At 40.8% G+C, this 15,198-nt stretch overlaps 1 protein-coding gene across 2 annotated transcripts in view; it reads left to right on the top strand.

The window, feature by feature from the left end:
• The window catches only part of PAMR1 (peptidase domain containing associated with muscle regeneration 1), a 141,381-nt gene that overhangs the window by 117,174 nt on the left and 9,009 nt on the right, over positions 1–15,198 (top strand). The gene's annotated exons all lie outside the window — the stretch shown is intronic.

Raw genomic sequence — 15,198 nt, 5'->3', positions numbered from 1 at the left:
ACTTAAACGCTATGACCATAAATAATTTATTAAGGGTCTCTGCTAACCAAGCCCCTGCTTATGACATGTGTCCTAACAGAAGTGTAAGACCTAAAACAGGTGTCACGGACTGCAGCTATCAGCATGGAATGAGATGTATAGAAGAACAAGAATCAAAATGTGGGGGAAAGCAAAGGAGGACGGAGAATGACCGAGGTAGAGTTTTTTGAAGTGGATTCTGAGATGTGAATGTGTGTGCAGGTGATTTATTCAGGGCATAGCACCAGGAGGAGCTGGTAAAGGAATGAGGAAGCTGGACTGGGAAGAGAAGGGAGCAAGGCGAGATTTCAGGCAAAATCCCAGCCTCAGTGTCAAGCACCAGTGAGAAATAGAATGTAAATTATATCTCAGAGAGTGTCCTGGCTTTAAAGCAAGAGAGCTGAGCTTTTATATCCCACTGCAGTCAGAGGCTGACTGAAGGCTGCCCTGGGTGAGTAGAAGGACACGCCTGCCTCTCTATGCTCGTGGGCCCAGTGGTTCCAGGAGCCCTTGAGAAGTTGGAGAGATGGTAGGTGCCAGCCATTGGAAGTAAAACAGTATAGACCTGGGGTGGGGAGGGGAACTGGGCCCACAAAAAGAATGAAAAGGTATCTGAGGACAGAGCAGCAACAGTGTCCGTTCCAGTCACTTCTCATTAGCACGCACAGATACTTTGGGGTCATCCTATAAAGGGCCTGATCTGACAGCATTCTATAAAGTCCATACATTTTTAAGTCAATTTCATGAATTTTCCTTGCAAACAATGCAGATGGAAGTCATGGTTTCAGTAGTATGTCCTTGAGTGTCCTTGAGCGTCCTTGAATGTTCTACTAAGATCATTCCTTGCTTTGGTTTGGCATAGCTGACCTGAGTGTGATTATGCCAGATGCTTAGTGAATGAAGTCGTTTTGTGGCTCCTGCCTTGTATGAGCTGTGTTGTGTACAAGGCAGAGAAGAGAAAGTTTCCTTTCTCTTTGTTTCAAGAATTTGTTTGTAGAGTGACTCTGGAGTCTTGACAATAGCAAGTACTGAGTTTTACTCTTTAGATTCAGAGGGAGAAACAAAAAAAAGAGGAGATTTAATTTCTCGATGAAGTAACTGCACAATTAGGCCTTCAATAAACAAAAGGCAAAATTGTATAGAAGTAAAACATCACCAAATAAACTAAAATGCCTTTATGAAGCTGAGTCAAATCAAGGAGAAAAAAGAAATGGGTCCAAAAGTTGTGACTAAAACATTTATGGGTAGCTTGTGAGCCAGAAATGGACTTTTCAACATTGTCATTCTTTCAGAAAAACAAAACAAACATAATGAGAAAGAATGTAAGTTATGTCATTATGAACTGATTCATAATTTCATTCAAAAACTGTCTCAAATGAATTTCTGTCTCAAAATACCAGCGTAGATAAACAAGAGAATTCTCCCTAGCCACTTTTCAAAATGTTGTTCAAAGCCCATAATTCTCTTAGCCTCCTGTTGAAGGTTGTAACTGTGTGAAGATCTTAGTTGTAGATATCTGATATGTCATTTGCTGGCTGACACCAATGTAGGGTCCAAATGTTTGATTATTTTCTTTAAGTTTTAGTTTGGTTTTTCCTTCTAGAAGATGTGGCAATAAGAAAACATCATAAAAATTGGCTATGGAAGTTTGCCTTGTAATTTCTCAAGAAATCTCAACTGTTTACCAGAGCAGTCTATCATCTAGAAAAATAAAACAGGGGGAAAAAAAAAAAGCTTTATTGTTTTCCTCATGAGTATATCAATGAATTGGGAACATCTCCCTAGAGGAAATTCTTTCAACATTAACGAGAAATCCAAGCATTCTGGGATTCTCTAAACTCTGAAGTGCCCAAATTGGACTAGACACTTGTTTTAAAAAATGGGTTTAAAAAAATTAAAGCAAATATTAATAAGAATTCCATCTTTTATTTATGTAGTGCCAAATCTGATCACAGCTACTGCTTCAATGACCTGTCCTAAAGTCTTTGCGGAAAGGTAGATGCTCCTTTGAGCAGGTGAAGGATTTGAAGCATAGGGTGCGATACACTAGTCCTCACTAGAGGCTAGAATTTCACGTTTCCCATGTCGTTCACAGTCTCTCAGACAGTTCTCACCACAGGCCTTGGTGAGACTCTATATGATCAACTGATGTGCTCTGCTTATACCATCATGTCTCATTATTGAGTTCTCTCAAAGGACTTCCCTTTGCAGGTATAGCCCACCCATCGCTCTTTTCCAGAGAAAATCTTCGGGATGTAAAGTACAGCATAGGGAATATAGCTAGTAATATTGTCAGCATTTTTTATGGTGCCAGGTGGGTACTCACTCACCTTATCGGAGGGATCATGTCATAAATTATATAAATGTCTAACCACTGTGCTGTATACCTGAAACTAATATAAAGTGATATTGAATATCAAGTATAATTGAAAAATAATAAAAAACAACCTAAAAACAAACAAACAAACAAAAAAGAGAATCCTGATAGACTATCTCTCGAAATAAGCTATTCTCTTTATTTTCTTTGTATATGAATATGTTCATGAGTGGGAGTGGAATAGAAACAGATTTCCTACTTAATTACAGAAGAAAATATATACTTATAATCAGGCAGAACAGAGGCGTGTAAAATAAAAAGAGTGTTGTTTTTCCTGACCATTTTTGGGTCCCAGCAGTTAACAACTTAGTGAGTATCCTTCCAGACGTTTCTCTATGGTGCGCAAACCTAAGTTGTCTATCATCATTTTAAACCATTAGTTCCCACTGGGGGCAGTTTTGTCCCTAACTCCGCCCCCCCCCAGGGGACTTCTGGCAGTGTCTGAAAACACCATTGGTCGTCATAATTGCAGGGAAGGTTGCTACTGGAATTTAGTGGGTGAAGGTCAGGGTAGCTGTGAAGCAGTCTGCAGCGCACAGGGCGGCCCTACAGCAAAGAGCTACCGCTCAAATGCCAGTCGAGCCAAGGCTGAGAAACCTTGTTTTAAAGAAAAGTAGATTAAAGTATACGTACGATTTTTCAACTTGTTGTTTTTGGTTCCCATATCAAGGATATTTTTCCCAGGTGAGTCCGTGTTGGGCCACCTCTTTTTAAAAAACCATATTCCATTGTCTGCCTGTAGATACAGTCATATATTCATCGAATCCCTTAAGATGGACTTGTTATCATACTTAATTTTTTACCGTTAGGAGAGCTACAGTGACTATCCTAACATATATTTCTTGTTTCACACGTGGAGGGATTTTTGTGAGATAAACTCCTAGGTGTTGAACTGTTAGTTCAAAGTGTACACGTTTAAACTTTTAAGAACTGTTGGCAAAATGGTCACTGAAAAGTTTTACCAGTTTACAAAATGAGCCGTTATAAACACCAGTCCTCAAAATAAGAATTAGAACTTGTATTTCCAGAAACTAGAGTCAAGCTGCAGATGGATCGATTTTCACACCAATTTCCCAGGTCTGAGGGGAGGTTTCTCTCTCAGACTCCTTGGGGTAGTAGATAAAGAGTAAGAAACAAACAGGCAGGATGGCCTAGTTTGGTTGGTGAGAGGCTGTGAGAGCCCCAAATACAGTTTTTAAGTGCTGCCACCCTTGGCTTCCCCTTAAGTTGTTTCCCAGGAAAGAACAACTTTCCTCTGCTCCCAGGTGACCTTCTCTAAGAGCAAAAAAAAGGGAGTGGCCTCCGCTTCAACTTTTAAGGGGCCAAGCTAGCCTCCTGCCAGCACCCTTAGTGACCCCAAGCTCCTTGGGCCACCATGTAAGAAACCGGGGCCCCTTTTTCCCTCTGAAGTTTCCTGTTTCTTTGTATGGAACACAAGGACACAATAAGTTCTTGAGTAAATGGTCGGAATCTTGTTTTGAAAAAGTAGAGAGACAGAGGGACTCATTGCCCTGCTCCAATTTCCATGTTGCCTTTGTTCCTCTGGCCCAGTTGACGATGCTGGGGTTCCCTCCTGCATCCTAATGAAGGACGATGAAACGGGCTAAATCTTGGGGCACAAAGCTCACACGGCAGGCTCTGATGCGCCTTTGAACACAACAAATCGGCTTCTACCAATTAGAGAAAAATGGTGCATCTGGATTCATTTGGGTCTTGGAGCATCAGAAGGTTTCTAGCCTGTCCCGAGGGCTGGGAAGAAAAGAGCCTATGATGAGAGGCACACTTTATACTTGAGCTTCAAAGGGGCAACCCGTGCTTCTCATCAGAATAAGCAGTTAGGAACTTTGTGGTTTTCATGGAAACATTAGCACCGATGCAGTCAGAATGTGCTGAGACCCCCAGAGGATCGCAGTCACTTCTTGCATCACAGATAAATAATATGTTGGGGACTTGGTGGGATTAATGCAAATCGTTCTAAGATCTCTCGGGTGAGGCATTGTCAAAATGGAATTGTTTATTGGCATTTTTCGTTCTAGAGTCCTTTCTTATCCTTAATATGTGAAAGACAGGTGCACCTTTGTCCATCATCGGGGGAAGAGCTTGGACTTATAGTCAGAAAGACCTTGGTTTAACTCTGAACTTGTAATGTACCAGGCACTTGACCCTGGAACAAGTCATTTAACTCCCAAGAGCCTCATTTTTAAAGTTCGGAAAAATAATACCAAATACACCTTGGAATGTTTGTGGGGATGGAATGAAATAATCCACATAAGCCACTGAGTTGAGTAACAGGAGCCATTATTCTTTTTACTGCTTCTGGCTGCCTGTTATGGCCACTTAAAAGTCTGGCAGAAAGCAGAGGATTCTCCAGATAAGGGGTTAGGCCAACAGCACTAGTTTCTGTAAACTAAATGATTACGACAAAGCTTTTATAGGGTTCCAGGGCTTAAGAAGATTCTTCCATGATTTTCTAAGTTTCCTCCATGAACTGCTCTTCCCAAATCATTGCCAGACAACTAAGTACTTCCACCACTGCATCTGCAAATAGGTGAGAAAGATCTGGCTTTAAAGGGGCAAGTAGACACTGCCAGTGTCATTGTCATAAAGGAATCCTGGATCCCAGGAAAGACACCCACATTGGGCCTGATGGGTGGGAAGCTAGGGCAGCCTAGCAAGGGGGCCCTTGGGAATGGTAAGTGGAGTAATGGCAAAAGGACCTCTGGAAATCTGGAGCCTCCCTTTTTCTCATGGAGCTTTTCAGTAGTTGCTCAGGGCCCTCTTGGCTTTTGCTTTGGCAGATGAGGTCACTGAGGCAGGACTTAATGCAGGACGCCGATTTTATTTTAGTTCTGGGTTAAGAGGTCATCCATTAGTGCTGGAATAGGCCGCATGCCCACCCTGGGGAAGACGGAAGAGGTTGCAAAGACTAGAACATGAGAGCAAAGCAGAGTTAACTTCTGCTGGAAAACATCCCTGCCCCATGGACTCCAAGACTAACTTCAGCCCCCTGATAAAGACTATAGAACCCCCACTTTTCCTTAAAGGCTCCTGCCTTGAGCATTTGCTCCCTGTCCCTTACCCTGCTTCCGAAGGTAAAAGCTTCTTCTTTGCAAAACACAAGGCATTCTCTTCGGTACCCAGATGTTATCAACAACAGTAGTTATTCTCTTTATTCTCACTATCAGCCAGGCTCTGTGCTTTATGTGACATTGTCTCATTTCATTGTCACAACATCTCTGTGGGATAGGTACTGTTACCCTCCCTGCTTTACAGATTCATCTAGCCAAAGTTTTCGAACATGTGTTAGGTACCAGAGGAAATAAGTCGGGGCTCTGCAGTATACGTTTTTTTCTCCTACTCGACAGAACCAGAAAACGGTCCCAATCTCAGCCTTTCTCGAGAGCAGAGGAGAATGTCACATGCCATTTAGTGTCTGCTACGACCTTCCTCTAGTAAGGCCTTTAATGATGGTGGTGATGAGCATTACTTCATGGGCAATGACAGTTACTACTCTCTTAGGACTCAGATGTGCTCACCGGCTCAGGACTCTTCTGCAAGGTCATTCTCTTTATTCTCAAGGCTAAACAGGGCAGAATTGGTCCTTTCAGGCCATTTTCTTGGTGATTTTGAAAAGTCGACCATAAATACCACTGGGGAACATTTTCCCCAGTCAGTGTTATTACCCACCCCCGACCATACTCCCAGGAGCAGACTCAGAAACCTTCTGAGACTTGGGGGCTCCCCAAGAAAACCAAAACCGAGCAGATCCAGCAGGTGAGGACAGCGCAGTTTCTACCAGTTACATAGTTTACGCATCGGCTCTACCTAGTGAGGGTGTGTCACGGTGATTTTGAACGAAAGTAAAATGACTAGGAGTTTTTCTGAACATTTCTCAAAGTTGACCTGTCTCTTAAGCACAGGCAGTTTCAGCTGTCTAATTAAGTAGGGCATCCAAACACCGGAAGAGTGGTATCCGCAAGACACAGTGTACCCGGGGCCCAGGACAATACTGATTAAGATCAAATAGCTAATTGAAAGCCTCGGCCTCCAGATTGCTTTTGGATGAATAAACAACAGTGTGTGCAATCCAAGCGTAATTTCACACAGATACTGTCTCTTTCACACCAGCCATGGGCTGGACAACATCGGCGGGGGGTGGGGGAGCACGATGCCATTGGCCGGAAAAGGATAAAAAGGGGTTTCGGTGGGGATGACATCATCGGTCAGTGTCATTATTTCTGGTTAGGGAAGACCCTTGTGGGTGTAAAAATTATTTGGTTTGGTCCACAGGCACCAAACTCAAATATAAGCTGAACAGAAAAAGGTGAGAAACAGGGAGCTTATCCAGTGGTTGTCTCTGGGTGTTGGTCTCATGTTAGTCAGGTTTCCAGAATGAATAAAACGCCAGTGAGAAAGTTAATGCCTTTTCCAAACAGAACTGAAATTCTGTCACGAATTGTTTCCTTGATTTTGGTGACGAGTGAGGCTGGGTGGATACTAAGAGTATGCTAAGAATTATGACTTGCGTGCCTTCAGCTCCCAGGGCCCAACACTAGCTAGTAATGGGGTAATAAATTTTGTTGACTTTGGACCTATTTTCTTTGCTTAAATTCTCAGATAATCTTACAGCTCTAACATGCAGCTCCTATTAAGAGAATAGTACCCTGACTTCATTTCTCCTCCTCTGGTGGCTATCTGGCTACCATAAATATTTTATTAATATAAAATTCGAGAAAAGAAATGTATGCTTTTTCATATGCAGTTTTATAAATGACATTAAACTATTTCTGAAAGCAAGCAGGTGTAAATAATAGTAATGAAAACAAAATAATTTAGGAGCAGGGCAAAAACGAGCAAGGGAGAATACTAGAGGGGATGAGTTAAATTTAGCTTTAACATTTGCATCGGATGAAGTAATCAACCTCAAATATTTCTGATTCTGAGTTTCCTGGCAGCAAAAGCAAAAAGAGAAATGCTTTAGATGGTATGGCTCTAATTGTATAGCAAACAAGTGAACACATTAGGAGATGCAAATATTATCCATTTTATTATAACCCCTACTCCTTTCCTCTCCTTATCTAAAGATGGGTGCTGGGGAAATGTTTCCCACTTCAGTTTTGTAAATAACAGAAATTTAATCTTATTTTATACCAAATATTTTTAAAAACCATATCCTTCCACCTCCCCTGAGGGAAAGAAAAAAGGTAGCTGGGCTTCATTATGCTCACACCGTTACCGTACATGCCAGCCCATTGGCTTCCAACCCCATGTTCTCGTAACTCTGCCTAGAGCTTTCTCTAATTCTCAGAGCCCAGTCGCTCTTATGGGCAGACTGGAGGTGCTGAGGAGTTAATGTTTATGCTATCATTTTTGATAAACAATTGATGGCAGTTGGCAGGTAATAACTCATATCACTAACCCCTTGGGTGGGGTAACTTCAAGGCAGGATCTGTACTGTCTCCCAGTTTCCCTATGGCATTGAGCCTCAGTTGCCCCCAGTGGTAACTTTCCTGATACTGTGCACTTCCCTGTCTTACTCCCCACACTACTGCTGGTCATTCCTGGAATCGCCACCTAAATATACTACTTGCACTCAAATCTCTCACAGCCTGCTTCTGGGGGAACCCAACCCTTCATAAAAGTATTTCTTTAAGGAGCTAACTTAATAGAGGGCTAGAGCTCTAAGTCAGCTAGGTCACCATTTGTTTGTTTCTTTAAAATATTAGGTAAGCCTTTGATCAATGCTGAATAATATATATTTCATATATTTCAGGGTTGCATTGTCTGAAGGATACTTAAAATGTGATCATGTGTGTTACTGATTTTAAAAAAGGTCCAGTGTCAGATCCAAGAATTAATATCTCCACACACACATGCACACGCATTCACTCTTCTCTGTGCGTAAGAGCCAGCTCAGTTTTGGAAGCCAGCTCAGTGGTGGAAGCGAAACTAGAGTGATGTTTTAAAGAGAGCCTATAATGCTTTCCAGAGGACTTAGAATTTTCTGAAGGATTCGGTCACACTTTGTCATCTAGCATTTTTTTTAACCATCCGGCATTTTTCAGACGGGGGTTAGCATGTCGCTGCTCCCATCACAGGAAAGCATGACTGGACCTTCGCTAATTGTCTCATCTTTTGTAATTGTGCCCTTGATCGACTGGTCACACTGCATTAACTTTGACATGTGCCCTGGTTCAATGGTAATCTCTGCGTCAACAGTTCTGTCTGGTATCACAGGGAGAACACAAATGTGATAAGACTGGGAGCTCGAATTCTAACAAATCTCCAGTGGCTATTTTTAGCAGGAACATCTAAATTAGACCTGGTTCCATTTCACCAAGGCTCTCACCTATAGATTAAGAGCTTTCCTTTCAGAAGACACAGCAGGATAAGTGGTATCAACTCAGTTCAATCAATTGTACCTGATGAAATCTTTGTTGCAGCTCAGACTACACTTAACTGCTGGGATTAGCTAGTATTTGCTGAGACACCCACCCCCATTCAAATTTATTTAAGACCTATGATGAATTTTACTTTATTCCTTGGTTAGGGTCCTGTGGTCTGGTATAATCTTAGAAGCACAATTAAAGAAGGCACTAATCACTTAGGATAAATTGATGCTAATGAAAAAAATGCATACACATATATGTATACATATACATACATATACACATAAACATAATACATATAAATGTATGTATATGTGCTCCCCCGATGACTTGGGGAATAAGTCATTGGAAGGAAGACCCCAAACACATTTTTATAAGTCCTTAAGTGAAGCTGAGGAGAGCCTTGAGATGTCTCAAGCCTTAACTGACATGATTTCTATTTCTGGGTTTAAATTTAAAATGTCCATGTTAAAGTTACAGAAAAACATCTGCCAGTGCCTTATTCTGCTGGACGCAGAGGAGGCACACAGCACTTCACAGTCTTTTTCTACAGAATGACGTGCTGGATTTCTAAAAGGCAAAGCAGTGACTGGATTCTTTGATTCCTGGGGATTTTTTTATAGATCATGTCTCCAGATTTAAACTTACAGCTTTGAGACTGAAGCAAAAGGAAAAGACAGATAGTCATGGGAGTTCAGCGTATCATGTTAGCATTCTAGTTTCATTCAGCAAAAAAGAACATTTTGTGAACAAGGATATACTGGCAGACAGTGCTATGAGGGAAGAAGAGGTCTGTTTTCTTGCCACAGTGGGATCTGCCCCCTGAGTTTTGCGATTTTTAGGGGTATGGAAAGATGAATCCACTCCCTACGTAAGGAATGAAGAGTGTGGGCTTCCTCTGTCAATTCAATATGATTGATGTGACAAGAGGGCACAGAAAAAGTGATATTTGTGTGCACTGAAGAAGAGCCACTTTTCCTGAAAACGTCTCCACCTTTTCCCGATGTCTCCATCATCATGTCCTTTTCTTATAGACCTTCTAGACCTAGTCATCTCAGCTACCTTGTACTGAGTACGAATCCTAGTGTACCGTTCAGATAGGGCAAAAGATATAACTTTATTTGCTTTAAATCAACTTAAATCCAACTCTTAAGACCCATAATTCAGACTCATGAAGAATTCAGTCTCAGGCGTTGTTGGGGCCTCCTCTGAGCTCCAGGGTTGTAAAAAGGCTTTACACAGTGCCAGACCATCAGGGAGAATCCTGAGATGGTAGATGCCAGGTCCACTCTATTTGGCTTGGAGAAGCCCATTGTTTCAGAGTACCCGATCCCATCAGGTAAAACTGCTCTGCTGACCTGGGGCCTGGCCTGGAGCAGAGGCTGGGGGTCCTCTGATGAGATTCATCCTCTCTGGTTGCCCACCATTTATCTTCCCCCAAGATCTCCCAGCATGCTAATCACATGCAGGGCTCAATGCCCAGGTCTGAGACAAGCACTTCTCTGAGATCTTGTCACTTCCCAGGAGTACTGCCACATGAAGGCATATAAGTAGCTCTAATGTGCAGAGCTAAGAAAGCAGCAGAGCTGTCTTAGGTTAGTTTCTTCTCAAAACAGACCCTGAGCTGAGCATTTGCGTCCAAAAGATTCATTAAAGGAAGTACTCCCAGGATCAACCAGGAAGGGAATTAGGGACAGAAGATAGGAAAGAGGAAGAAATCATGCAAAAGTCATTTCAACTGATCTCCCAGCCTCAGCCTGCTCCCATGGAGTGCTAGAGCATGTAAATAACATCCCGAGGAAGAGGGGTTGGACTTTTGTACTTACACACCCATCCATCATTGGCTACAGGCAACCTTGGGGTGGGCACGAGGGGAGAAAAATCCAGGCATTTTTCAGCTCTTCATACGAGCAATATGGCGCCCATGCCTGAAGGTAAGCTTCTGAAGCGCGCAGGTGCCAGCTCTCAGCAGTAAAACTCACATGTAGAAGTTGAACTTGTAAAAAGATATGAGGGGACCTGGGTGGGGCACCCATAGTGCTCACTACAAAAGTTATCATGAAGCCATTGTGTATCTTTCTGGAAAATGGTGTTACAGCGAACTACCTTATACTGTTGGCCTGAGAAAAACTGAAGACAAGGGTAGAAAAGGTCTTTCTTTAAATGTTTACATCAAACAATATCTCAGAAAAATGCACTCCTAAGTACTATTCTTGTTCACAAAATAGCACATACAGGCTCACTAAATTTAATGTGTTTGTGTTTCTGGGCTGAGTCCCAAAAGTAACAGCGCAATGTACTATTTATTATTAATCATGAGATATTTGACTTAGCAAAGCAGGAGGCTGATGCTCCTTTAGGCCACAGATGTAGATGTTTTAATTTCTCATTTGGTTTTGTATGAAAACATCCATCCCACTGAGGAGAAATGAAACACAAAGCCCTTGAAAAATCAAATAGAAAAGAACCATGAATCTGTTCAATGGGGAGATACAAGGGTTTCTAAAAAGAGAACCTATAGTGGGGGAAAAATAGATCATTTTGAAATATAACCCTGGGGAGATGCTCTGATGAGATGCAGATGGTCTATGTACCCAACGGGTAGATATCTGAACTGGGAGAGAAAAGAATGGATGGAGGAAGTCTTAGAATTCTCTTCAAAGCATCAGAGGAGAGTGTATAGCTTTGGAAAGTACAGGAAATAAATGAGAAGGAAGAGAGAATAATGCCCTGTGGATGTTTGATACTGAAATAATTTTAACCTTCATTATGCAGGATTCAAAGAGATGAAGGTATAGACACCATGGTTGATACCCAGAAGTTCTAATCAACACACTGCACCCAGGCTTCCAGCCCACCATGGGTAGCGATTACCAAAAAGCCAGAAAATAGAGTGGAATAATGCCTATTGCTCAATAGGGCCAAAAATGGGCCATTAGATTTCTTTGTGACTTTTTCTTTAAGGTGTATGAATTTGGGAACTGATTTTTAAAGGCAGTTGGGTGCTTTGTAAATAAAGGCACGCAAGGGAAAAGGAGACTTTTCCCCCATCTACAGATGAGGAAAGCAAGACTTGGAGAGATTAATTTTCCCAGGCCCTAGTTTATTAAGTGGAAGAATGAATAAATTTCACTCTTTATCCCTTCCACCAAACAAATATTTACTGAGCACCTACTGTGTGTTTGTTCTGGACGCTGGGGAATCAAGTGATTATTTGAACCTCTATTTATCTGATCCTGGAGGCCATTCTTTTCTCACCAGAGTCTCGTGACAAAACTCATTTAAATTTAGTTCATGCAAATTTGGATTACTCTGTGATTATGCAAGCTGGTCAGGAGATTTGCATGGGGAGGAAAGAGCATAAAAACAAACAAACAAAAAATATGGAAGACTTAATGCTAGGTTTATAGGCTTAGTAGGGACAACCCAGGCCATTTTGCCTGATACCTAAAAAAAATTATTCTTAACGTGATAAGCCAGAAATGATGACTATAATTATATTAATGTATGTTTTTCCAGTCTCTTCCTGCCCACCCCCATGGCTATTTAAATTTTTTTCTTTGGTTTTGGTTTTGAACAGTTTTATATATTATGTCTATGTGTGGTTTTCTTCTTACTTACCTGGCTTTGGACTTTGTAAATCTGTAGGATGATGTCTTTCATTTGTTTTTGACATTTTTCAGGTATTATCTTACATATAATTTTTGCTCTATTCTCTCTCTCCTCTTTCTGCGATGCCATTTACATGTATTTACCTACTCACAGTATCCTCAGTGTCTCATACGTTTTCCTGTACATTTTTCTACCTTTTTTGTCCTTGTACATTATTCTGATTTTTCAAAGTTATCTTTCAGTTTATTAACACTATTAAGCTATATCTTACTTGCTATTAAACTCAACTAATGAGTTTTTAATTTCTGTCATTGTAATTTTTCAGTTCTGGATTTCTCCATTGGTTATAATGTCAGTATTTTCAGTTTTTTACTGAAATTCTCAAATTTGTCTTTTATTTCCTGAACATATTCAGTATAATTATTTTTAAGTGGTGTCAAACAACTACATTGTCTGGATCATTTATAAGTCTGTTTCTGTTGTCTGTCTTTCTCTTGAATTTTAGCCATAGTGTCTTGCCTTCCATTGGACCCAAACTCAGAAGCATCACTCGGCTCTATCCATGAGCAATAACTGAAAACTAAATAATAGCTCTCCATTCTAAGATCTCATCAAGTTCAAGGTGCACCATTGATTTAATTATAGCTTTTTCTAGAGATTGGAGTAAAGAAATACTGCATGAAAAATACACATGTGACCTGATGTCAGACAGACTATATAATAAAAGAGAATGCATCTAAGAATTATAAAAATTTGGCAAAATTCCTCAGCCTTGAAGACCTGTTTGTCTATCCTGAGTCAGTTTCTCTTTAAGTCTTCTTTTAAATTCTCCTTAGTGAGAGGGAAAAAAGGACCTGAATTGTTCCAAGGCTTTGTTACCTCCAAGGACTCGAGAACTCTCCAATGATCCTGCTAGTTAAACCCATATTAAATGTAATAGAAATACCATGCATGAGGATCCTGCACATAGGAAGTCATGCGGTGGCCGCCTAGTGGACCGTGGAAGTACTTCCCAGGAGAGAAAATCCCCACTATCAGGCTTAAAGTTGAACTGATTTCTTATCTTCTGCTGAGCTGATGTGGCTAGAAGATAGTTCATTTTCTTTCAGTGTTTCAGGACTGGTCTTAAGCATCGCCTAATCGTTCTTGGCCATGATCCTCTAGCAAGCAAAGCTCAAAATGGATGAAGCACTACACTTGAATTACACAAATCATAGCCCTCTGATAGGCTAACTGGCCACAGATTCAAGTGCCTGCCAGAGCCAGGCAGCTAGTCGGGGCTGCAGCCAAGTGAAGAACACAGCCCCGTCTAAGCAGAGAGAGCTACTTCCCAGTGCTAGTTGATTGTTGCCATGGGGGAATACAGGCCTAGGGTTTCCAGATCTGAATTTTGTCAGAAGCTGGTAATACCGAGTTTTAAGAGAAATCTCTTGATTTTTATGTTGGCAACTAATACCATTTTCTAAAACTTGCAGGTATAACACACCATTCTTTTGAGATGATTGCAGTCTGTGGGCTCCTGTCGGTTGCTTCTGGGCTACATGTGCAGCACTGAGTGAGTCTGTACCACAAGAAGCCAGCCCCATCACTGGAGCAATTTGGAATGCTTTCTCTGCTTCTTCCCCACATCATGTTTTTTGGAAACATAAGCACTGGGCCTTTCTGAGTCCACATGAAACTTCAAGAAGTGCATTACCCTCCCTCTACCATATCAGTATTTTTGAACAACTCACTCAGTGAGGTCCCTTTCTTACATGTCAGATGGAGTTTTGGAGTTACCCGCCAGGGAAATTACTCATATCACATAGCCCAGAAGCACACAGAGTATCATTGAGATCATCTGCCACCTAGGCTATGGGCATGCTTACATACGTGTAACTTAGCTAATATTAGCAACCCATATAGGAAAATGATTAATTTTTAGTTCTCGAATATTTTTAAAGTATTATCTAAATGGAGATTCTTTTCTTGCCTGGAGGCAAGTTGCTTGAAAGGTAATTGAGACAGTTATGGGGAAAAAAAGTGTGTCAAATGCATAATTGTATTGCATGGGGACTGTTTTATAGGGATAGGCCTGTTTCTTAGGCAAAATGATTAAAAAGAGACTAGGAAGGCTGATAGAGTGATCGGTACCCAAATTCAGTAATTAAAGGTTTAATTCTTCAGGGGACTTACTCCGTGTCTTTAGCAAGTAATATTCAGTATTATGCCATAATCCACTTGAGAAAAATATTTTATCTATCTGATAGAATATTTTCAGGATATACTTAATATTCTATTCAGTGCTCAGAATAGCTGGTGATGCTATTTCTACTTAAAGTAGCTGTCTAACATGAATTAGAGAATAGAAGTACCTTTGTAATGACTATTGTTAAGTGTTTAGATGGAAAATTATATTTGGACATCAAGGGAAATTTCTTGTATCTGAATTTATATCGTCCTCTAATATTCTTAACTATAACTTTCAACACACTATATTCCTGAAGATGATATGTAAAATCTAAATAAATTCATTTCATCTATGCACTCTTGTTTCTAATCAGTTCTACTCTCTGGGTACAACACAAATAGGAAGTTGATGTGTTTAATCGCCTGAGCTTTAGTGAACAAAGGAGATACTACAACAAGACTGAAAAACAATAACCCTTGTATACGGATCATAAAATCTAGGTAAAATGTTTATTTTGTCCAGGCCTACTCAGCTCCCACACTTTGAGAAAGAAATGAACATGATCATACGAGAGCCAAATGTAGTGTCAAATTTATTTACATAGAGAATGGGATACTTTTAAATTTAAGAAT

Source organism: Pteropus alecto, unplaced genomic scaffold (assembly GCF_000325575.1).
Source record: "Pteropus alecto unplaced genomic scaffold, ASM32557v1 scaffold71, whole genome shotgun sequence".
NCBI classification, from domain to species: Eukaryota; Metazoa; Chordata; class Mammalia; order Chiroptera; family Pteropodidae; genus Pteropus; species Pteropus alecto.
This window is presented reverse-complemented; position numbering and strand designations above follow the sequence as displayed.